At 41.1% G+C, this 26,143-nt stretch overlaps 1 protein-coding gene across 4 annotated transcripts in view; it reads left to right on the top strand.

Annotated features, from left to right (window-relative positions):
* tenm2a (teneurin transmembrane protein 2a) overlaps positions 1-26,143 on the top strand; it is a 2,790,214-nt gene that overhangs the window by 1,420,255 nt on the left and 1,343,816 nt on the right. For all 4 annotated transcript variants that reach the window (XM_072590496.1, XM_072590497.1, XM_072590504.1 and 1 more), the window contains one exon: positions 7,211-7,291. The gene's annotated coding sequence lies outside the window, so the exon portion shown is untranslated. The remainder of the gene's footprint in view (positions 1-7,210; positions 7,292-26,143) is intronic.

A 26,143-nucleotide genomic window follows, 5' to 3' on the forward strand; every position in this document is an offset into this window, starting at 1 on the left:
CCAGATGCCTTCACCAGCAGATCTCAGTACATCCTGTCCAACCAATGAGGGAAGGAGATAGGTGGTCAACAGTTTACCAAGAATAGTATCAAGAGTGCAGAATAACAAGCTGAGGCACTGCCTCAAAGTTTAAAGTCTTGCCTTACATCTTAATGGTCAAAAATTGAACACAGTTCTGACATACTAAAATTTTCCTTTTGACATATGGTCACTAATGAAATCACTGAGTGTTTGTCATCTATTACTTCTGTGCATTGATTTCACGTGTTCAGTGCAAAAACTATGACCATTCCCACATCTTCTACTGATGCAATTTTAGCATTTGTGCAATTTACAGTGTATTTTTACTTGATGCCAATATCATGTCATACGTACTTTCATGTTTTGTATGTTGCTTTCCACTGATTTTTCCATTTGCATATTGAATCTGTCTCCTCTTGCCCTTTGATGTTTTGTTTATCTGGAAAATTTAACAGCTGGTCTTGGATTTCAGTGTCTAATTCAATCTATGCATAAAGATGGGGAAAAAATAAACTTCCTAGCACTGAACTTCATAGCACATCTTTCAGGAACTTGATTTTTCCCCACCCTGACATCACTTCCAAAACAATTACCTATTGCTTTCTTTTCCACTTCAGCCAATTCATTGTCCATACCCAATTCTACTGCAAAATCCGACAGTTGTCAGCTCTCCGACTTACATTTGATCTTTAAAATATTGGTTACAGTTATTTTAAAATTAGGTTTTCTTATCCCACCCTCCCAGCCTTAAATATTTTGTTGGCAAATATCACTATTGTATCTATTGTTGCTTGTACTGTTCTTCCTCTAATAATGAACTTACTAATTTATAATAACACTTTAATGATAGCAACAGATATGTTCTTACTTTAGGGTTTAGACATTTTCCTACTGGATGCTATTACCTATCAATTACTGTCCTTAAGTTATCCTGCATGATAATTGTTAATACAAGGCACTCACAGGCAAATTTCACAAAGTTGCATTATTTTGTATGGATCTTTCATACAATGCTTTTCCTATCTCAACTTGAAGTGCACCACATTTAATGTAATTTAGAATTAATTTTCTTTTACAAAATCTAAAATGAGAAAGTATTCAGAATGCAAGCAAACGTTATTCGGAGACCAGTAAACAGTTAACACGGTTTAAAAAAACGTGCATTTTGAGTATATCGTACAATGACTCCCTGGTGAAGCTGTTTATTGATATGAACCAAGTACAGGTGAGTGGAGGTTGTAATTAGCTGAAGTTGGCAGGCTTTCACTTTGATTATAACCCCAATCTATCCTTAATATATTCTGAGCTCTAATGCTGCTGCCTCAGCTCCACTGGGGAATCCGATCCATCTAATCCACATGGTACACAGCATTACAAGGAATCCCGTAAACACCCACCATCCTTCTACCTTTTAAACATGATTAACCAATAAGTAGATTCCACTGTATATGGTGTGAATAATATGTACAAATACTCGTTGTACAAAAAATAAATGTACATTTGAAAGAGAAAACATAGGTTACCATTTCAAGTGGGCTTAGATATATCCACTGTGCTATTAGTAAGGGAGAATTTCATAGATTTGACCAAGTGGCAGTGAAGACATTGCAGGCTGTGACTTGGAAGGGAACTTGCAGGTTGTGGTGTTCCCAGGCATCTGGGGTGTTCTTGTCCTTCTCTGTGTCAGAGGTCATGGGTTTAAAAAGTTACTGTCAAAGGCATTTGTAAAGATCAATTTGAAATTTGGGGTTCCTTTTATCAAAGCAGAGCAATTAAGTGCTGATTTGGTGGATATGATTAAATTGCAAAATTCTGAGGCAGAGTTGATATAAAGACTCTTGCAAGTGGTTCAGGGGGTTGGCATAAGAAATTATTTCAGTTACGGTACAATTACAGAGTAAGTTAACCTTTAGAAAATTTGGATGAAAATGAGAAAGAATCTATTAGATCACTTCTTTTACGTTTACTTCATGTTTATGAAATACAATGTTTGCATGAAAATAAATATACTTTATTGCCTTTGTTTTCAAAGAGATTTAACCTAACAACACTTTATGACAGTCTCTGAAAAGACTATTAAACTACTCTATGGGTGAGATCAGGGTACTATGGGGAGGTTTGGGGTTATTATGAGAACTGCCACCTCCAAACTTCACACAATACTAAATGGAGATATTGTTTAATTCGAATGAAATATTTTTCCAGCAGAATGCAGAATGCTTAAAGAAATTCTGCTTGAACAGCTTATTTAAATTCAGGACTCTAACTTCCTTGTTGTGTCAAATGCTGTTAAAATGCTTTAAAAACAAACAAATAATTAAAAACCACAAAAGTACTGAAGATAGTACAGGATAACAAAAACCAAATTCCAAGCACAAAGTTTCACATGTTACAATACCTGCTGTATTTATATGATTGATTCTGGACAGAGAAAACTATACTTTTGCATGACAGTGTCTGGTTTCAGTTTGCATCAATGACAATCCCTGAATATGTGCCATATTAATGTGATATGTTCAGATGGCCTCGTCTGTACTTTCCAGTGCAGACAAGTCGTGTATAAAACAGCTGATACCTGAGGAGAGTAGAAACTGTATTGAGTGATATAAGTTCCTGAATTCATTTGTCCAGCACCTCAGATGGGAACAATATCAAGTAATTGGTATAAGTGTCACATGTAGGCAGTAGAAAGTTAACAATGTGGTAAAATATCAAAGTGCTGCTCTGCACAGGACGGGAGTTAGAGATTTAATTTTCCCAATGCCACTAGCACTTTTTGTTGTGGGGAGACACTGAGCCAAGGCCAATTTCTTACCCTGATGGAGCAAGTAATGTTGATTGACTCATTCTTGGGTTTTTCTGAACAGGCTTTGGCTAGTTGGGAGCAGGACAGGCAGTGATGTGTGAGCAGGGCACCCCAAAGAAAAACCTCATCCTCCCAAAATATCAGGGGAACCAGATTTTTCAAACAAAGTAAAAGATCCTGTACAAATGTCATTAACTCCCAAATGGCACACGGTGTCTGCTTTTACACAGCATGTACTACATCGTACACCATGGGACATGCTTAATACAGCTTTTGCTGGCCTGAACACTAATCCCACTATCACCAAATTGCATTAGGTCTCAGCTTAAGGCTTGTCACAGCATTAATTCAGCAGTACCAGAAGTCTGTGCGTGCTCTCTCTCTCCCTCCAGATCTTGTTCTGTCTCTATTCCTAATCCTGTAAGAGTACTTTATTATGAGCCAGTGATTTGTCAGCTGTCTACCTGTTCACTAATATATTCTGATGGCTCGTTTCATTTAACAGTATCTACTGCCATGGCCAAGAGCCTACATTTGTCACTGGAAATATATTGTTCTTTTTAATTCCAGGTCTAAATTAGTAATGGCATATTTAATTCTTTTTTTCCCCCGCAAGTACAATGTTCCAAATATTTGAGTCATGCTTCAGGGCAACTGTGTGAAGCAGTGGATTAGTGCAATTTTCTTCCACCGCTGGCAACTGGGTTTGAATCTGTCTTGGGCTAATGGGATGGAAGTCTTCTCCCTCTGCCAACTGTGGAAATCCAAAGTGAAATTACCTTAATATTGTCATAATAGGCATGAGGCCAATAGTATTGTGGAATCACAGCATTCTAAGATAGATCTTGAAGATTATACCATATCGATTTAAATTATCGATGAGGAAAATAACATTTAGGCCATCTTGATTCATCCATCCATTGTGCTGTATGAATTTTTATTAAGCAATTCTCGGAGTTATCCTCCATTATTCTGAATGGAACCCTATTTCATGTGTTAAATCCTTCACTTGTGAGGAATATGTTTCTAGTTATCTCGCTTAAGTTTACTAATGAAAAAAAAAGACACGTTGCTGAAGATTTTCATCATACATTCATGAGGACAAATGAAAGATTGTAAAATTTCAAACAATCTCCACAATGTATACTACAGGAAAACATGGTGTTGACTGATTGGCAAGTGGACTTTTGTTGATGGATTGCCTTGTACAAAGGGACAGAGATCTGAGGAGAATAGAAATAGAAAGGGCTGGAAAATCTCAGCAGGTCTGGCAGCTTCTGTGGGGAAACAAACAGAGTTAACATTTTGAGACACGACTCTTATTCAGAACTTGATAGATGCTATCAGACTGGCTGAGTTTCTTCAGCACTTTCCGTTTTTCTTGCAGATTTCCAACATTTGCGGTATTTTCCTTTTATTTGAGGGAAATATGGAGTGCCAGTGCTAGATAATTCAAGAAAGGTAAAAGGCTTAAACATGTCTATTTTGTTTGCAGAGAATAGGACCCTGTACATGAATGTATGCCACTTCCAACAAAAGTAAATGAGCCATGTTTCAACTTCAACTTATCATCTTAGATTCATTGTTAATGTAGCTGTTGGTGCACTCAGAATTATTTGATAAATGCTACTCAATTCCAGAGTCATATCAATTAGTAGACACTTTGTGTTGGACTTTTACAAGCATGGGGCCCAATACTGCTCACAATATCCCAATTGGTCAGACTGCATTTGGAATATTGTGAATAGTTTTGGGTGCCATATCTAAGGAATGATGTGCTGGCCTTGGAGGAGATGCAGAGGACAATCATAAGAATGATTCTGGAGGTGAAGGGTTTGTCATATGAAGACCAGTTGAGGCCTCTGGGTCTATACTCAGAGTTTAGAAAGATGAGGCGGGAGAGGTATCTGATTAAAACTTACAGAATACTGAGAGGCCTGGCTACAGTGGACGTGGAGAAGATGTTTCCATTAGAAAAGAGACTAGAATCTGAGGGCAGTGTCTCTGAATGAAGGGATGACCCTCTAGAACTGAGCTGAGGACAATTGTGGTGAATCTGTGGAACTTATTGCTGCAGAAAGCTGTGGAGGGAAATTCATTGAGTGTTTTTTAAACAGAGGTAAAGAGGTTCTTGATTAGTGTGGGGATGAAGAGTGGAGAAAAAGAAGAAGAATGGAGTTCAGAAACATATCAACCATGTTCGAATAGTGAAGCAGACTCCATGGGCTTAATGACTCCATGGTTTGGTTTTGTATGGTTTGTGCTCTGCCTATTAGAACATGTTTGATTTGATCAACTTATCATTGGAACAAACAACCAACAGGCATGACAGCACATTGATACTGAAATTCATACGTATTGCTCATTGTGTGGTTGTTAAAATATCTTTTTGACTGATGAAAGTATCCTATTAGAGGAAAATAAAACTTGTACTGCCATTACATCAGACCAACGTAAAACAGTTTGCCTTGGCTAATGTTCAAACATTGTGATTGTTTGAAATTTGATATTGTTGTATTTGTCCTAATGAATGCAAGACCAAACTCTTTAGGAACAGGTCTCTCTTTTAAACAGTATTCAACTTCTGTATTGCTAAGTTTACCTTTCTGAGCTTGAGTCTGTTTCCGCTTATCCTCACCTCGTAGAGGGCTAATCTGGATTTACGTTCTCAGTATAAAATGTCTCATGGGCTATTTGGCTCTATCCTCTCAAATCTGAAAAGCCAAATTCAAAGTTTTGTCTTATCTCAGATACTTGTCAGGAATCAGCCTAATGGGATGAAGGGATACAGACAATCCGAGATTCAAAGCAAAAATGAATTCAAGATAGGACAACATTCTGTTGTCTGCAGTGTTGGATATATTGTATGTGAATTTGCTAGGATTCTATCAATTTCACTCTTAACAATTTAAATAGCACTCAGAGTATAAGGCATCTACCCAATTTTTCTTTCGATGCACAGTTGTTCACACTTGTCTGCATTGTATTTCAGCAGCCATTGTTCTACTTTCTTATAAGTTTTGTCAAATCGTATGCAGTAACGCCTGATTTGCTTCTTCAACCTTACTACTCTTCTTAGTTTTGTGTTATTTGAAAATTTAGTCAATTTATAGCAAGGTATTAAACCTAAATCATAGAATCTCTACAGTGTGGAAACAGGCCATTCAGCCCAACAAGTCCACACCAACTCTCCAAAGAGCATCCTACCCATACTCACCACCCCCACCTTATCCATACATTTCCCATGATTCATCCACTTAGCCTACACATCACTGGACACTATGGGTAATTTAGCATGGCCAATTCCCCCAACCTGCACATCATTGGACTGGGAGGAAACCCACACAGACACAGGGAAAACATGCAAACTCCACACAGACAGTCACCTGAGGCTGGAATTGAACCTGGATCCCGGGCACTGTGAGCAGCAGTGCTAACTGCTGAGCCACTAGACTGCCTAAGAACCACATATATGAAGTTCATCTGATAATATGGCCATTTCTCCCTTATGCAATGCCAACAAAAACAGACCAAATTTTTTTCCAGTATTTTGAAGTACAAACTCTTGTACATCAGAGTTATTTGTAAAGTACCATGAAATATCTCAATACTTGCATTCCATTGTTTGCATAGCAGTGCTGACTAAGGTATTACGTCAGATACTGATGTGGTATTTTATTCCACCATAAATCTGGCTAGGGAGGGTAATCAGAAATAAAATGTTCGAGTAGACAAGATTATTTGTGGACAGCATGTTGGACATAGAACTTGCCCACTCTTGCTTTACAATTTCTGGACAGTGGTGAATGCATTTATTTAAACAGTACAAAAGCCTAAGAAATGCAGAGGAAATTATTCAGCTGTCATACCATTTCTGATGTCTTCAAGTAAAGAGAGGGAGTTTTGCTTCCAGATGTATTAGTCTGAATGTGCCATACACATAAAAGTAATATAGAAACTAAATTCAGGTCACAATTCCCCCTGAGTTTCTCAGTGGCAGCAAAGATGAAATAACAGCTTGTTTCTCAATGGAAAAGGGGCTTTTGGAAGTGTTTCTATTTCCATGTGTCTTAAACACAGCTGAGACACCATTGTTGTTGCCCCTGTCAACTTCAGAAGCCTGCTGTGACTTGAGGTATATAATATCTTCTCAAAGTGAGAGTGGTTATTGCCACCCTTTATGAGAAAAAAGAATGGAAGTTTCTTCATTGTACAGCATTGGGAGCTTTTACTAAAACAAATTGCGATTTCTAACAAGTCGTCACATGCATGGTTAAGAAGACAACCTGTTGGATATGTAGTAATAATTGTAAAGAGTAAATCTTACAATTAATTGTAATCTGTGGGGTGCATTGTTTTTATTTTATGTTTGCCTTTGTTTAGGTAACAGACGCATCACTGAGGACACTCAGAAAAGCCTGATTGACTTTCAAGGAAGGGACAAAGATTTGAGGAAGAAAGTCGGTAAGACAAATGTGCATTTTTTTTTTCATTTCAGCAATAATAAGTGAAAAATCAAGTTCTTTGATGAAACTTGAAAAATCTTTGGCCAGAGTGTTTTGCTGTCTTCTTCCGATTTCTATTTCAAATGGCTTATTTGTAATCATTGTGAATATTGTCATTTTAAAGATGCTGCTGATTAGTTAACAATTATTGGCATTAGTCAAAGAGTGTGATGCTAGAAAGCCACAGCCGGTCAGGCAGCATCCAAAGAGCAGGTAAATAAATGGTTTGAGTGTATGTTGTTCATCAGGAATGAGGGGGTGTCCAAAGGGGGCTAAGAGATAAGTGGGGGCAGGGCTGGAGGGAAGATAGCCGGGAGTGCGATAGGTAGATAAATGTGGGGATGAAGGTGATAGTTCGGAGAGGACGGTGGAGTGGATAGATGGGAAGGAAGATGGACAGGTAAGACAGTTCAAGAGGGTTGTACCCAGTTGGAGGTTGGATCTGGGGTAAGGTGGGGGGAGGCGAAATGAGGAAACTGGTGAAATCCACATTGATCCCATGTTGTTGCAGGGTCCCAAGGCAGAAGATGAGACGTTCCTCCTCCAGGTGTCGGGTGGTTAGAGTTTGGTGGTAGAGGAGGCCCAAGGCTTGCATGATCTTGGCGGAGTGGGAGGGCGTGTTAAAGTGTTCGGCCACAGTGCGGTGGGCTTGTTTAGTGAGGGTGCCCCTGGATGTTCTCTGGAACATTTCGCAAGTTGGTGTCCTGTCTCCTAAGTGTAAAGGAGACCACATCGAGAGCAATGGACGCAGTATATGACATGTGTGGCAGTGCAGGTAAATTTCTGCCGGATATGGAAGGAGCTTTGGGTCCTTGGACAGAGGTGACGGGGGAGGTATGGATGCAGATCTTGCCCTTCTTATGATGGCAGGGAAGGTGCCAGGAGTGGAGGGTGGGTTGGTGGGGGACGTGGACCTAACAAGGAAGTCGCAGAGAGAATGGTCTCTCTGGAACGCAGATAGGGATGGGAAATATATCCCTGGTGGTGGGTTCCTCTGCTGAAATGGTAGAGGATGATGTGTAGAAGGTGAGGACTAGGGGGTGGTCTGTCCTTGTTGCATTGGAGGGTTGGGATTCAAGGGCGAAGGTGTGGGAAGTGGAGGAGATGCGCTGGAGGACATCGTCAACCACATAAGAGGGGAAATTGCAATCTTTGAAGAAGGAGGCCATATGCGATGTTCTATGATGGAATTGGTTCTTCTGGGAGCAGATGTGGCAGAGGCGGAGGAATTGGGAATAACGGGCAGCATTTTTTACAGAGGCAGGGTGGGAGGAAGTGTAGTCCAGATAGCTGTGGGAGTCGGTGAGTTTGTTTTAGATGTCCGCGTCATGTCGGTCACCGGAAATGGAGATGGAGAGGTCAGGAATGGGAGGGAGGTGTCTGAGATGGTCCAGGTGAACTGGAGGTTAGGGTGGAAAGTGCTCGTGAAGTTGATGAACTGTTCAAACCCCTCGTAGGAGCATCGAGGTAGTCATCGATGTAGTGGTGGAAAAGGTGGGGGATGCTGCCGGTATAGTTGTGGAAAATGGACTGTTCCACATACCTGAGGAAGAGGCAGGCATAGCTAGGGCCCACGCAGGTGTCTATGGCTACCCCTTTGGTCTGGAGGAAGTGAGAGGATTCAAAGGAGAAATTGTTGAGGGTGAGGACCAGTTCTGCCAAATGAATAAGAGTATCAGTGGAAGGGTACTGGTTGGGTCGGTGGGAGAGGAGGAAATGGAGGGCTTGGAGGCAATCATCATGGCGGATGGATGTGTACAGAGACTGAATGTCTTTGGTGAGGATGAAGCATTGGTGGCTAGGGAAACAAAAGTCATGAAGGTGATGGAAAGCATGTGTAATACCCCTAATGTATGTGGGGAGTTCTTGGGCCAAGGGGGAACAGGATGGTGTCAAGGTATATAGAGATACGTTTGGTGGGGCAGAGCAGGCTGAGATGATGGGTTGACCGAGGCAGTCAGTTTTGTGAATGTTAGGTAGGAGGTAGAACCCGGCAGTGTGGAGTTCCCGGACTATGAGGTTGGAGGCCATTGGTGGGAGATCCCCTGAGTGATGAGGTTGTAGATGGTCTGGGAGATGCTGATTTGGTATTGAGAGGTGCAGTCATGGTTCAGGGTGCAGTTAGGAGGAGGTGTTCATGGGTTGGTGTCTGGCTTCAGCGGTATGGAGGTCGGTGTGCCAAACTACCACTATGCCACCCCCCCCACCGCCTTGTCTGCTGGTTTGATGGTGAAGTTGGGGTCAGAGCGAAGGGAGTGGAAGGCTATGCATTGCGAGATTGTGAGGTTGGAGTGGGTGAGGGGGGTGGACAGGTTGAGATGGCCAGTGTCCTGGCAGTAGTTGGCAATGACTCCCACAGCTACCTGGACTACACTTCCTCCTAAAACCGCATTTTCCCCTCCTACATGGTTGATGATGCCCTCTAGCACATCGCCTCCACTTCCCGCACTTCCAATCGCAACAAGGACAGAACACCCCCGCCCCAGTCCTCACCTTCCACCCCACCAACCTCCCCATACATTGCGTCATACTCTGCCATTTTCGTCACCCACAAACAGACCCCACCACCAGGGATATATTTCCCTCCCCACCCCTATCTGCATTCCAGAGAGACCTTGTTAGGTCCATGCCCGCACCAACCCACCCTCCACTCCTGGCACCTTCCCCTGTCATCACAAGACGTGCAAGACCTGCACCCACATATTCCCCCTCACCTCCGTCCAAGAGCCCAAAGAAATCTTCCACATCCAACAGAAATTTACCTGCACTTCCACACATGTCATATACTGTGTCTGTTGCTCTCGACGTAGTCTCCTCTCTATTGGGAAGACAGGACGCCAACTTGCAAAACGTTTCAGAGAACATCTCTGGACACCCACACTAAACAAACTCACTGCCTGTGGCCGAACACTTTAACTCACCATCCCACTCCGCCAAGGACATGCCAGTCCTGGGTTTCCCCCACTGAGAAATTCTAGCCACCCGATGCCTGGAGGAAGAATGCCTCATCTTTCGCCTTGGGACCCACCAAACACACGACATCAAAGTGGAATTTACCAGTTTCCTCATTTCCTCTCCCCCCACCCTCGCCCAGATCCAACCTTCCAATTCGGCACTGCCCTCTTGACCTGTCCTACCTGTCCACCTTCCTTCCCACCTATCCGTTCCACTTTCCTCTCTGACCTATAACCTTCACCCCCAACTTCATCTACCTATCACACTCCCAGCTACCTTGCCCCCAACCCCACTCCCCTCCTATTTATCAGTCAGCCCCCTTAGGCCTTGCCCTCATTTCTGCTCAAAATGTCAACTCGCCTGCTCCTCGGATGCTGCCTGACCGGCTGTACTTTTCCAGCACCACACTCTTTATCTCTGATCTCCAGCACTTTCTCCTAATTATTGGCATTAATTGATAGATGATGGCACATTCATAATGGAGTGGGATTATTTTACTGGGTAAACTTATTAATGGAACTTACCACCAAGTAATGGTTGTGTTAATTTACAATGTTGCTGATAAGCTAAGATGTGAGATTTCTTGGCCACTACCTAAGCTATAATATTACTTGGTCAATTTGCTGAGGTACATAGTTTATTTTCTTTTCATTTACAATTGGGATTTCAAAAACTGGCAAAGATAGAGCTAATGCATGCTCACAACGGATATAGTTAACAAGGGGTACATGTACTTGAAGTTGATTTATAGCTTTTAGTAAGATGTGTCTTATGCCTCTCAAAGATGCAGTCTTAGTATTAGCATGGAGGTTTTCTGTGTAAATGGTCCCATAAGCATAAGTGCTGTAAAAGAGTTCAGCAGATCATGGTGCCTAACTTGTTCTGTGCCTTAATATTGATGTTCAGTCAGAAATCAGGAAGTTTGTGTTAAATCATAGCTTTTTTTTTCTTATTTTCTTTCCTTGTCCCTTGGAAATCATGATTTATATGTTTCCACAAATCCCAGCAGCTTCAAGATCTTGATTCTGGGGGTGATAGGAACAATCTCAAAACTATCTTTGTAGAGCATATGCACACTGATCAAATATCCTGGTTGGTATTATGTTTTCTCCTCAATTCAAACACACTGATGTCAGTTGTTCTGTTTCTATTGCCATACCACCTGAGATTGACTGGTTAAACAGACTAGTTGTTAAACCTGTGAACTTCCTGATCATAAAGATTCAGGTGTTTTTTTTTCCCCAATAAGCACATTATACATTTGAACCATATAAGTGTCAGGCAATGACCATCTTCACCAAGAGAATATCTAATCATCACTGTGAGACTCAATGCCATTGTTATCACTGAATCAACATCGGGGCTACCATGTTAAGACGATATAAGATGTAAGAGCAGAATTAGGCCATTCTGCTTATCAAGTCTGCTTAGCCATTCAATCATGGCTGTCATGTTTTTTTTAACTCCATTGTCCTACTTCTCCCCATCACACTCGATCCTATTTACCAATCAATAGCCTATCTATCTCTGTCTTAAATACTTCAATGGCTTGCCCTCCATAGCCCGCTGCAGCAATGACTTCCATGGATCAACCACCTACTGGCTGAAAAAAATCCTCTTCATTTAAAATCTGAAGGGTTGACCTTAAGTCTGAGGCTGCTCCCTCAAATTCTCATCTCTCCTACTAGTGGAAGCATCTTCTCCATATCCACTCTATCCAGGCCTGTCAGTATTCCAGTATTTTCTAGTAACTGAACTGAACTAGCCATATCAATAATATGACTATGCAAGCAGGTCAGAAGTTAGACATGACGCAATGAGTAATTCACCTCCTGAAAGCTCAAAGTCTGCCTACTGCCTTTAAGACACAAGCCAAGAATGCGATAGAATAATACCCATTTGCCTGGGTGACTGCAGTTCCAGCCACACTCATGAAGCTTGACACTCTCCAGGACAAAGCAGCCCCTTTATTGTCACCACATTCAAAAACATTTATTTCTTCTACTCCTGACCTTCGAAGCAGTAGTTTCGAAGCAGTACAAAATGAATGCAGAAATTTATTAAGTCTCCTTCAATAGTCCCCTCCTACCCATGTCCACTTCCACCTAGAAGGATAAAAGTAGCATTTACATGGGAACACCACCACCTGCAAGTTCCCCTCTAAGCTTCTCCCCATCCTGACTTGGAAGTATATTGTTGTTCCTGCAGTATCTCTGGATCAGAATCTTGGAACTCCCTCCTTTACGATATTATGGCTGTACCAACATTAAGTCAATTGCAGCAGTTTAAGAACATAGCTTCGAAGGACATTTAAGAATGAGTAATAAATGCTGGCCCAGCCAGCACTGCCCACGTCCCATGAATGGAAAGCATTGGATGAACAATACAAAAGGAAAAAATGAGTAAACGATTGCTGGGACTCCTTGATGAGTGTATTTTAGGAGGGTAAATTAAGACATTTAATATTATTTACTAATAACAAGGGGTACCTTGACAAGCATATTCATATTTGAGGCTGCTCTCGTGAATTGGGAATAATCAATGGAATCAAGATCACAGCAATGAATAATTTGTGGTTGTGCAGCTCATCAACATATTTCCTTTTCTTAGCTATTAATCTCAGGCTTTTCCCCATGATCTGTGCCTTATGGATATATAGAGACTTTAAAATGGGGAGGAACAGTGTTAGCAAACTGTCACTGTCATCAATTATGCTGATTATTAGTGAAGGGTATTGTAAACTGGTATGAAAACCTCTTGCACTTCCTCATTTGGAATTATCATTGACTGTGGTGTTCTCCTTTGGAATTCTCAGTCAATTGCAGGAGATATGTTGTCATTTTTTACAACCTGGATTGTTGGAATATCTCCAACAGAGGTCGGAGAAATCTATAACCAATAATCATTGATTAACTCACCCTGTGTGATAGTCCTAAACCTTTCTGTATTCTCAGCAACTGATCTTACAAGATGTTGATGCTTGTTATAGTTGTCACTAGCTGCTTTGCCAGCAAAGAAAGAAGAAATCCGAACCAAGGTATTAATTTATAGACTTGCTGTCTGTCATCTGTCATATATTGTGTTGTCAATAAAATGAAAACAGCACTGACAATGATTAAAAGTGACACCGAAAGACAGAACTGAGGCGATTATATCAGGGCTGGGTAATCCTGTCAGAGAAATGATTTACAGGAGGGTATAGAATAGGAATTGTTTTCAGTTCTGAAATTTCTGAGAAGGCTGGGAATACAAGGTTTTCTGCAACTTCAATTGTTCCAAACAAAAATTGTTTACTTTGTTCTCCCTGCACAGATATTGCCCAATCTGCTGAGTTTTCCAGTACCTTCCATTTTTATTCAAGGTTTCAGTTACTTGTAAAAAAATCATAAAGCTATACTTCTTTAATGGGTTCATTCATTTTTTTGTTTAAAGTTCAGGGGAAACCTTCCCTTGATGACATGAAGAAGATGTTTCACTCCATCTTCCCCATCACTTCAACATTATTTAGTGTGCCCATCCTAGCACAATCATGAACTTGAGACACAATTCTACAAAACAAAAAATGTATGTTGTGACTGTATTGCAGTGGAGGGGTTTTCTTTTTGAAAATGGTTTTAAGTCCTGAAAAAGTCAGGAAGAAAATCCAACCCCACAGAGAAATGCAGTTTTTTGAAATGTTCTGTGGGTGGCATCACAGGCCTAGTCTGCCCACTGTAACTTCAACAACTGGAGCGAAAATAATAGTGTACACTGAATCTAAACAGTCAAAGGGGAAAGATTTGCTGATTTGATGGTAACTGTTTGTATTTTCATTTCTACATTAACGATTGACTTTCTCTGTCACAGAATTATATCAAATCCACTTTGCATGCAGCGATACCCAAATCTGCTGCTGCAGTTGGGGTTGATAAGAGATTTGTGGAACTAAATTAATATGTATTCAGATCTTTGATGACATTAATTCTAAAAGCTTATGCGTCATCCTGCTATTACTATAATTTCGACAGTTTACAGCACATTTACTCTTATGCAGGTATACCAGAAAAATAAGGAGTAGTCAGTACTCTTCAGGGAAATAAGAGAGAGAAATGTATCCTAATGTCCATTAGTAGTCCATTAGTGAATTGCAGTCATTTTAAAACTGGGACACTACAGGGTGCATTAAGCAGGACGGGCTGAATATGTGTATCCTCAATAGACAAGTAACCAGCCATCACCAAACCAACAATTTTCATTGCATGAGTACCATTGTGAAAGAGACATTTGGTTTTTGAAGCATGTCTGTCTCAGTCAGAGGCAACAATTGTATTTCTCTGCAGCTTAACAAATATCTGTACAAGTTATAATATGTTTTCACTTCTATTGCCAGATATGGAAAACTGTTGTTTGTTTCAATCAGAAAGTAATGCATGCAGGCTATAAACAATGTCTTGCTAATAATACGGGAACATTGCTTTATAAATCCAGCTGTCATCTTTTTCACAAACATTTATTTCTGGGCAGTGTAGCACTTAAGTATGTGAGATTTTATGCCTCTGTTGCTGGATGTGACATACTCAGCTAAGACCACATTGTTGTGCAGTTTGTAACCTGACCATATTGATGAGGCAAGAGGAGTTAGGAGGTGTAATATAGGGAGAAGCTGAAGCAACAAAGAGAAGAAGGAGAACTGCATAGCATCTGAATAGAAACATTGATGCTGGATAAGTAACCATCTTCTTCAGCACAGTTGACATTATTGCCTCAAGGACCAAAGCATATAAAAGATATGCTAAGTTGTAAATTGTTTTAGAAGCCATTTTAATGAATGCATTCATGACAAATGTGAAGAATGGAAGTTTTAGCAAATACAGTAATGTAAGACACATATGAAATCCTTAGGGAAGCTAGCTCCGATGAAGTTAATTTGTGTCAACCTTCAGAATCCCATTACATTTGGTCTTTTATTCCTTGACAGCAGTATTTTAAATTAATAATCAATCACAGTTCATGATTAATCAGTCACAGGTTTTCATAATTGTTGCACCCAGAATCTGACGTCTATGATATGTGGGAGAGACAGTATGCACAAGTGAAAGAAAAGGCTTTATATTACATATGCATTTATGCAGGAAGGCAGCCAAAAAAAAATCCACAGATATCCCTCTCTTGCTGTCAGATTCAAAACTGTTCTGGAAAGAAGAGGCATATGGGGGCACACTTGGAATACTTGATGTTCACATTTCTGCATATTTTTGTTCTCTTTACCGATCAAAACCATTTAAGGGTAGGACTGTGCTTTCACTTTGGGCTTTGTTTCATTTATCATCTGAAGTATTTATCTATTCCAACTGATATCCAGGTCAAGCCCTTGAGTACTCATTCCATCAGAAAAGAAAATAGCAAAAGAAAGGGCAGTTGCCATCTATTTTTTTCCAGTAATGGATATTACGTGGAATACTGATTGGGATTGAACTGTGTTGTGAACAATATTTTGCTCTCGCTCTCCGTTAAAAGTTAGGGGTAAGCTTTGCAGCACTGTACTTTTTGGGATTTGTGATACAGAATGTGTTTGAACAGACTCACTGATATGATTGCAGTGTTTCTGAAACTAGAAATTTAAAACCTAATTTCAACCAGGCGACAGCGTCTTGCCCAGCCGCTTGGAGAGCTAGCAACAGATCTTTCAGAAAGGCCAGACATGTTAAATAGAATTTAGAAATTTTGCACAGGAACCCTGCTTCTCCTACTGTCACAATGGGCTGGCACATCAGACACCAGCAGCTCCACATTTTCCACATCTCCCAGAGAGAATTATAGAAGCACAGAACCCCACAGTGTGGAAGCAGGCCATTTGGTCCATTGAGTCCACACACACCCTCTGAGGAACACCTCTCCCAGACCCAAACCCCCTACGGTCCCTGTAACCCTGCAGTTCTCATTGCTAACCTGCACATCCCTGGACACGCCGGTCAATTTAACATTTCTAATCCACCTAACTGAGATGCTGGCAATGCATCCACTGCAGATCCAGGATAAGAGACGGATATATAGGCTACAGGTGAGCAAGGGCTGAACAGGAGTCGTAGAGTCATACAGGATGGAAACAGACCCTTTGGTCCAACTCATACATGCCGACCAGGTTTCCCAAACTAAACTAGTCCCATTTGCTTGTGTTTGGTCCATATCCCTCTAAAACTTTCCTATTTATGTACCTGTCCAAATGGTCTTTTAAATGTTGTAACTACAGCTGCATCTATCACTTCCTCTGGCAACTCATTCAATATATGCACCACTTCTGTGTGAAAACGTTGGCACTGAGATCCCTTTTAAATCATTCCTCTCTTGCTTTAAACTTATGCCCTCTAGTTTTGAACTTCCCTACCCTGGGAAAAAAAAACCTTTGCTATTCATGTTATCTATGACTCTCATGATTTTATAAACTTCTACAAGGTCACCCCTCAACCTCCCGCACTCCAGTGAAAAAAGTCCCAGCCTATCCAGCCTCTCCTTATAACTGAAACCCTCCACACATTCAAGCCTTTGCTCATTGTTTTCTTTAAGGCGGGAACTTTTGACTGCTTGAAAGAGATTCTTTATTCGTAAGGAACGAAACTGGGATGAGAAATGAGCCCAAGTTAGCCACTTGTGCTTCTTCATGTTCAATAGCAGAAAGGTGTATGTGGGGAGTATTGTCTTCAGCTAATGAAGTTTAAAAATATCAGTAATTTTAAGCAAAGGAAGTGTGTGGTGGAAGTTGGTTAAAACTCCCACATTTTAAGCTCTGAGTCACAAGAAAGAAGGTGACAGGGAATCCAAGGAAAGAACAACAGAAGGTTTCTCAGCAAATTCCCTACCTGAATACAGGACCCTTAATTGGGCACCACCTAAGTGCCTGACAATGAGAAAAGTGAGTGGGAGAATGCACAGTCCCAGTCATGGTGACTGTTAAACCTGCAGCTTGCTGAATATCAGTGATAGTGGGCTCACGCCCTTGCATACATCAATTGCCCACCTATTCAGCTCAGTTAGCATTGAAGTGGAAAAGACATTCACATGTCTTCCCACACCAGACTTAATTGGAACAGAGGGAGGTAGGCAGTGTGGTCCCATCCAATTAAACACCTATCACTTTCAAACACACTTGTATTATGCCTCATAGACAATATGCAGTGTACCCATGAACTGGTACACCCTGGGCCAGGGTGTTGTATTATACCCATGGACTGCGACTATATTGTGAGCTTTTCTTCTAGTAATATACAGGGCGACCTCTGTACCCACAGAGTCGGTTACCGTGGTTTCAGTTACCCACGTTTATGGTGGCCCGAACATATTACATGGAACATTCCAAAGCCAGGGACCGGGGGCTGTTGGGGTGGTAAATTTCCAAGTTAAATTTGTTCGCTGTTATCTGTGGTTTTAGGCTTCTGCGGTAGGTCTTGGAACATATCCCCCTGTGGGTATGGCTGGACCTCTGTATCTGTATCGAATGTAACAAAGCTGATGTTAGCTCCCTTAGAACGAGATGGGTTAACAGGGTTTTGAAAGATTCAGCAGACATTTATTACAATTCTTGATTTATAAATATGTTACAATCACAGGCACTTCAGGATTGTATTTTGACAAATTTATTTGGCTACGAAGTGGATCATACTTTTACCAACATGTCATGTTTCAAGTGACAGTTAAAATGGAGTCTGAGACCTGTACACCCTCAGGTCACATGCAATGATACAGTTAATGCATTATGTGAAAATATATTGTATCCTAACTGTGAAAATTACACAACAGAGGGCGTTACATTTGTCAATAAAATTTAGTCCTGATTGCTTGTTAACCTGTACGGGAAATGTTAAATTGCTGATAACTTCAGGTTGAGTATGCAAATACTGAATAGCTGTAATTCTCTTGCAACGGCTTTTGTGAATCTTCCTCACCTATTTCCATTGAAGGTGAAGAGCGTGCTTGCTGGAATCTAGATGACATGTATTAGGATGGCTCAGGACCCAGGGGACAAGGCACACTGGTTCTCAAGTGTCACACTAGAGATCTTGGAGGAAGAGAGATGTCCCATGCCCTTGTCTCATTCACCCTTCTGCCATTTCTTTCCTTAGTCACTGATGCTTCTCTATTTTGCTTCAGACTTTGGACCAACAAATGGAGACCCATGGCAAAATGCTGATGATCAAACATCCTCATTCACTTTGCAACTCCTAGAAGATGTCAAACAACAGAGCTCGAGTACAATTTTCTTTACTGAAACTCCCTGAGAAGAGCTTGTTCTCTTTTGTTGGCATAATATTAACAAAGTGTCCCCCTAATTCACAGGCCTCCTTCAATACCTTGACCCATGGCGCGCTCTTCGATTGTATCAATAAAGAAATCTGTGAAACAACAGTGGCATTGCCTGCCTCAGCAACTGCAGCAACAATGAAGTTCTTCCCCCAACATCCACCCTCAAAAAATGTTTCAGAAAATATCTTCACAACAGTAGCAGCAAGAAAGTGGCTGAGCAGGTTTATTCGTCAGCAAATGGGTGATAGGGTAGGGTGGGCAATTCAGGACAGGCAGACAGTGGCCAGTGTCAGGATACTAGGTGAGTGAGGATGTAATCTGAGGTGGTTCAGAGAGTAGGGTGTTACCTTGGCAGGTGAATGGGGAGGAGTACAGTGCATGGTAAGTGAGTGAGGGGAGGGAGGGACGGAGCATGTATATGGGTGCAGTTGAGTTTTCAGAGGGGTTTGGGTTTCTGAATTGGGTGTTTGGTGATAGGAGGGTCAAGGATTTGGAGGCTTGGAGACTGTATGTCTGTGATTAAGTTGTTGAAGTGGGGTGCACGCAGTGTGAGTCAATAGTACACTTAAGAGTTGGATCAAGTTTTAATCCTCTAACTTTTCCTGGGTAACTATCCAGGCAAGTCGGTAGGACCCTCAAATGTAAGACTGTAACTCAGAGGTGGAGTCATTTTCAAAGAGTTAAAAGTACAGGGCCATTGGTCGTTGGATTTTAAAATTCCTGGATAATCCCTTCATTATCATTGCATCTGAATATCCGTAGGATCCAAAGGTACACTTGTCAAGTTGCATCTGTTCTCTGACTGGCTGGAGATAACTAGAAGAACTGGGCTTTGGTTTTTGTTCTGAAAACAAAAAATGCTGGAAATCGCAGCAGGTCAGGCAGCATCCATGGACAAGCTCATGTTTCAGGTCCAGATGAATGTTCATCAGAGCCTATACAAGAATCATTTAGACTCAAAACATTAGCTTGCTTTCTCTCCAGGGATGCTGCCTAACCTGCTCTGATTTCCAGCAATTTTTGTTTTCAGTACAGATTCCAGCATCTGCAGTAATTTGCTCCTTTATAGATTTTGTTGTAATCTCCAATTATTTTTCTAGTATTCTTGGATATTAATTTCTAGTCATGAAATAAAATTCCTGAATGAAACAATATCACAATTCTCTCTATTTAAACTTCTCTCCATTTAAAAACTTTTCTCAGCTACCACTATTGCTTTCCTCAATGCTGAAAATGTGTTGCTGGAAAAGCGCAGCAGGTCAGGCAGCATCCAAGGAGCAGGAGAATCGACGTTTTGGGAATGAGCCCTTCTTCAGGAATGAGGAAAGTGTGTCCAGCAGACTAAGATAAAAGGTAGGGAGGAAGGACTTGGGGGAGGGGCATTGGAAATGTGATGGGTGGAAGGAGGTCAAGATGAGGGTGATAGGCCAGAGTGGGGGTGGGGGCAGAGAGGTCAGGAAGAAGATTGCAGGTTAGGAAGGCTGTGCTGAGTTCGAGGGATTTAACTGAGACAAGGTAGGGGGAGGGGAATTGAGGAAACTGGAGAAATCTGTGTTCATCCCTTGTGGTTGGAGGGTTCCTAGGCGGAAGATGAGGCATTCTTCCTCCAACCGTCGTGTTGCTATGGTCTGGCGATGGAGGAGTCCAAGGACCTGCATGTCCTTGGTGGTGTGGGAGGGGGAGTTGAAGTGTTGAGCCATGGGATGGTTGGGTTGGTTGGTCCGGATGTCCCAGAGGAGTTCTCTGAAACGTTCCCAATATAGAGGAGGCCACATCAGGTGCAGCGGATGCAATAAATGATGTGTGTGGAGGTGCAGGTGAATTTGTGGTGGATATGGAAGGATCCCTTGGGGCCTTGGAAGGAAGTAAGGGGGGAGGTGTGGGCGCAAGTTTTGCATTTCTTGCGGTTGCAGGGGAAGGTGCCGGGAGTGGAGGTTGGGTTGGTGGGGGGTGTGGACCTGACGAGGGAGTCATGGAGGGAGTGGTCTTTTTGGAATGCTGATAGAGGAGGGAGGCAAATATATCCCTGATGGTGGGGTCCGTTTGGAGGTGGCGGAAATGACAGCGGATGATACGCTGTATATGGAGGTTGGTGAGGTGGTAGGTGAGGACCAGTAGGGTTCTGTCCTGGTGGCGGTTGGAGGGGTGGGGCTCAAAGGCGGAGGAGCAGGAAGTGGAGGAGATGCGGTGGAGGGCATCGTCAATCACGTCTGGGGGGAAATTGTGGTCTTTGAAGAAGGAGGCCATCTGGGTTGTACGGTATTTGAACTGGTCCTCCTGGGAGCAGATGGGGTGGAGATGAAGGAATTGGCATTTTTACAGGGGGCAGGGTGGGAGGAGGTGTAGACTAGGCAGCTGTGGGAGTCGGTTGGTTTATAGTAAATGTCCGTGTTGATTCAGTCGCCCGAGATAGAAATGGAAAGGTCTAGGAAGGGGAGGGAGGAGTCTGAGACGGTCCAGGTGAATTTGAGGTCGGGGTGGAAGGTGTTGATAAAGTGGATGAACTGTTCAACCTCCTCATGGGAGCACGAGGCAGCGCCGATACAGTCATCGATGTAGCGGAGGAAAAGGTGGGGGGTGGTGCCAGTGTAGCTGTGGAAGATGGACTGTTCCACATATCCTACAAAGAGGCAGGCATAGCTGGGGCCCATGCGGGTGCCCATGGCTACTCCTTTGGTTTGGAGGAAGTGGGAGGATTGGAAAGAGAAGTTGTTCAGAGTGAGGACCAGTTTAGTCAGTAGAAGGAGGGTGTCAGTGGAAGGGTACTGGTTGATACGGCGGGAAAGGAAGAAGTGGAGGGCTTTGAGTCCTTCGTGATGGGGGATGGAGGTATACAGGGACTGGATGTCCATGGTGAAGATAAGGCGTTGGGGACCAGGGAAGCGAAAATCATGGAGGAGGTGGAAGGCGTCGGTGGTGTCCCGAACGTAGGTGGGGAGTTCTTGGACTAAGGGGAACAGGACCATGTCGAGGTATGCAGAGATGGGTTCAGTGGCTTTCCTCAATGTCTGCTTATTTCTGCCATCATGCTTGCTATTCTGTGAATGGTGGCTATATTATGCCTCTGGGTCATTGTGTAAAGTATGTGCCATGTGCCGTCTTTCCCATTAAGTAATCATTTAAAAAAATACAATGAAAAAAAATCTGGGGTGTTCTTCATTTCAACTTTAACCTCTAATTCATTGCAGACTTATCCAGAAGAAAAGGGTGAAACAACAGATTGGCAGTGTAATTTCGAATCAACTCAAATCAAATAAATTACTTTGTATTGCATTTTCGATTACATTTAAAGTGGCATTGTTATCATATTAGGAAATTATTTAGGCAGAATAAATCTGCCCAGAAAACATGAATAAACATATCTAAATGTTGATTAACAAATAAGATTTACAATGAAGCATTCATAGCATAGTACACCATGAAGCTCTATAATACATTTCTATGTTTTTAATTCTAGCTTAAAAACATGTTAGGTGGAAGCTTAATCCTCACAGTTTGCTAGGCTGCAGTCCTCTCATATTTTTGAACTTAACCTCAGGCTAATGGGATGAAAGTCTCATCCCTATGTCAGCAGTGAAGATCCTAAGCAAAATTAGTTTGGAGCAGCTTCAATCCTTTTCCTAATGCATATGAATCCACAGCATAGAACTGGCAATTGTAGGGCACTGATTGGCAGATGATTGAAATGGTGCACCCGATGCAATATATGCAGTTTGAGTGCTGTTTGAATTGGAGGATTACAGTGTATTGTTGGATTGCTGCAAAGGAATTGTTATCCTGATTCAGATATTGGAACTGGGCTCAAAATATAGCTAATGTCTTGTATTAATGATCTAAATTTTGAAGAGAAAATTTATCAATATGACAAAAGCAATTTAAGCAATTCTAATGAACAAGTTAGGAAATTACTTCCCGCACTGCTCTTTTATGGTATTTAACAAGGTAGGCTCTTCATTTTGAGATTTTCTTTGGCTTTTTTTAGACGTGTAGACTTGTTCAACCTTCACAATATGTTCTCAAAAGTCATAGTCCAACTCATTGGGAAACTATTCGCAACGTTTAGGTAAAGAAGAGGAACTATTATCAAATTATTTAATTCTATTCCCACATCACATTACCACTGCTGAGCTGTGCTTAGATGGAAATAGAGTTTGACTGTATTCATTTTTCAATTTGTTTTTTGTTAACTTGTTAAATAATTTTTGCAGGCTAGAAAATAATGTTTATTAACTATATGGCAGTGTCTACTTAAGATCAAAAATAAAAAAAAACAATTTGAGATCAGACAACTTCTGTGTTTTACTTTCTGTCAAGATATTGCCTTGGCTTTTCCCTTGTCATTCCCCCATCCATCAGCATTTATTCTAACATAGAAAAAAATTCAAATCAAGTGGAATTGTTCCATTGTTGTGTTATTGCTGCAGAAATAAAAGGTAATTCATGTTAATGTTTGTGACTTGACTAATAGACCTCTGTAATACATCTTTTATTTGCAACAGTGACCCAATGGTGGAGCTTGGGCCCTTAATTTTAGATTTGGCAGTAAATCATTTTTATAGCTTAGGTTAATGGGTGGCAGCAATTTTGGGTTAGTGGCAGCACTCTCACCTCTGAGTCAGATGATAGTAGGTTCAAGTCCTCTTACAGATACACTTCAGTGCAGTACTGAAAGTGTGCTGCATTGTCAGGATGACTTTTTGTGTTGACATTAAATGGAGGATGCATCACCCTCTTACATTGATGCAGAAAATTCCAGCAAATAACTAAAAGAAAATCAATGGAATTTTCTCTCAGGTTGGGTCAAGATTTATCTTGGTTATTAAGCTATAAAAATGATTTACTGCTTTCAGCTTCACAGTTAAAATCACTAAAGACAGATTTTCTGATTATTCTTATTACTGTTTGTAAGCCTGACTGTACTGCCAAACTTGCTACATTTCAACAGCGCCTATATTTCAGAAATATTTCTTTGACTGGAAATCATTTTAGGACATTTGGACATATGAACAGGAGTGTGTAGATTAAATACTTCCTCATTTTTATCTTTCAAATGAGACTGCAAAAATTTGGGATTTCATTGGATATGCAACAATTTAGCCTGTTGAATCAAATGACCACATCTTCAACTGAAAGCAAAAATTGCTGGAAAAACTCAATAATGCTGACAATGACTATACAGAAAAAAGCAAAGTTAATACTTTCAGTCCATGCTGACTCTCCAAGTCTTCTGATGAAGTTGCCAGACCTGCTGAGCTTCCTCCAGCAATCTTTGTTTCAGATTTCCAGCATCTGCAATTTTTGTCTTTGCTTATATGTAAGTACATTTTCCAACTGAAATGCACACATTCATAATTGGAGGGTCTTGAACTCAGTGGTGTTTGAAGAAGCATGTCCTGGCATGCTCAGGTTTTCAATCCCTCCGTCCATTGTTGGTGCTGACATCTACTTCAATCTATTGAAGAGGTTGGAGATTGTTGGCATCTTTGCGGCTGCTGGGTGATGTTGGGCAAGGGTCAGTGTGAATGCCGCACTTTTTGACAGAAGCTTTGAGGACCTTTATGGAGAGTTCCCTCTGTTGTTCTGGTAACCATCTGCCATGGCAACACTCCAAGTGGGGAGCTTGTTTTGGAAGTCTTGTGCCAGGCATGATATGGATGATGTAGCCAATGCAGATTATTGATTGTAACCAGTGCTTTGATACCAGGAATATTGGTCTGTAAGGGGACATTATCATTGGAGCACTAATTCCACGTTGATTTGCAGGATTTTGCAGAGGCATCTCTGGTGAGGGGTTCTCTTGCAGGACTTCTAGCCAACACAGATCTTCCAATACAGGACCACCAAGAACAGATCAATTATTCATTCATAAAGCTGTACAGCACCAAACAAATCCTTCAGTTCAACTCACCCATGCATACCAGGTATCTTAAATTAATCTAGTCCCATTTAACTTCATTTGGCCCATTTCCTTCCAAGTCCATCCGGATGCTTATTAAATATTGTAATTGTACCAGCCTCCACAACTTCCTCTGGCAGCTCATTCCAGACACACACCATCCTCTGTGTGGAAAAGCTGCCCCTTAGGTCCCTTTTAAGTCTTTCCCCTCTCACCTTAAATCTATGGCATCTAGTTTTGGACTCCATACCCGAAGGAAAAGACCTTGAATTATTTTAATAGAAATTAATTGATCATAACACTCTATTGGATCATGTTGAGGTTCAGAAAAATGGTTAATATACAAGTTGTTCCTCTTTTCTGTGACATGCCAACCAGTTAAGTGTCTTCCCTCAGATCTTCTCTATATTTCCCATTGCCACCAACTTTCATTGTAATGTGATTACAAAGAAATAATTTGCCACCACTGGCATGTATCACCACATAAATAACCTTTGCAGTCACAGCCAGGTCTACTTGAAACTCTGATGAGTTCTAGCTGGTCAAGTGATTTGGCAATGCATTGAGCCTTTCAAGCAGAAACGGAACAGCTTGTAAAGCAGCTTAGCTATAGAAGTAACATTCCTGTAATGACCCATGGCCTCATAGTTCCTTGCAAAAGGAAGTTGTATTTTATGTTTTATCCTTCCTTTTATTGTTTTATGAAAGCGGCTTGATAGGAAGTGCAATAAAATGTAATTCGATCACAGTAAAGGATTTCATTATTCAGCTGTCATTCAAGTAATGTGCATGCACTATAGCATGGATCTCTAATTGCATAACTTATTAATTGCGTGGCTGTTTGGCCTAATCTTCAGTTGCAAATGATTTTACAGCAATTGCAAACATTTCCCTTTATTGAATGGTACATGTCTCTGTATGGACTACACATAATTCGTTTTAATTTTCTCTGAGCATGTTGAAACTCCCTTTGCAATAATGGTGTGGGTTTGTAAAGGTGAACAGTTTGAGAAGGTTAAAGAGAGGAGATTCCACAATGCAACTCATGATTGATTGAGAACTGTACATTTAAGATTTGAGATGCATAGTCCTCTATGTTTATTCTGAATGAAAAAGTATTGTTCTCAGATATAATAGATTTATAATGGAAGTTCAGCAAAACATTAGGCAAACAAAATTGGATTTCAATGATATCCATTGTGTTGTGCCTGCTATCTCTTCCTCTGGTCCAATTATCCAGCTGTATTCTTGGTGATATCAATCAGGGGGGTTACTATGTTCCAGTTCACGTATCCATCAACTAATACTGTCAATGTTATTCACTGATTTGTCTAAAAAATATACTGGAGTGGTTTGAGAAAGAATCCAAGACATTTCTTCTCTCTTCCAGCTGCTTGTGGTATTTTGTTTCTCCACAAAAAAATGCAAATGAGTCTGGATATTCCCTTTTTCTCTCCTCACCCCCCGCATGCTGATGATTCTATGCTAAATGCATAACTTGAAATATGGCATTATTATTAAACATTTTAATTTTTAAAGATATATTTAAAACTTAAAGTTATATTTTATGCTAATCAAGGTAGGAGAATGGATTGCTGACTTCAATCTCAAGTTGCTATTCCCTTCCAACTAATGGTTCAGGAATTGCTAAAATGAGATGAAAATTTGAGACCGTTCATCTTG

The sequence above is a fragment of the Chiloscyllium punctatum genome, chromosome 20 (genome assembly GCF_047496795.1).
Source record: "Chiloscyllium punctatum isolate Juve2018m chromosome 20, sChiPun1.3, whole genome shotgun sequence".
Taxonomy (NCBI): domain Eukaryota; kingdom Metazoa; phylum Chordata; class Chondrichthyes; order Orectolobiformes; family Hemiscylliidae; genus Chiloscyllium; species Chiloscyllium punctatum.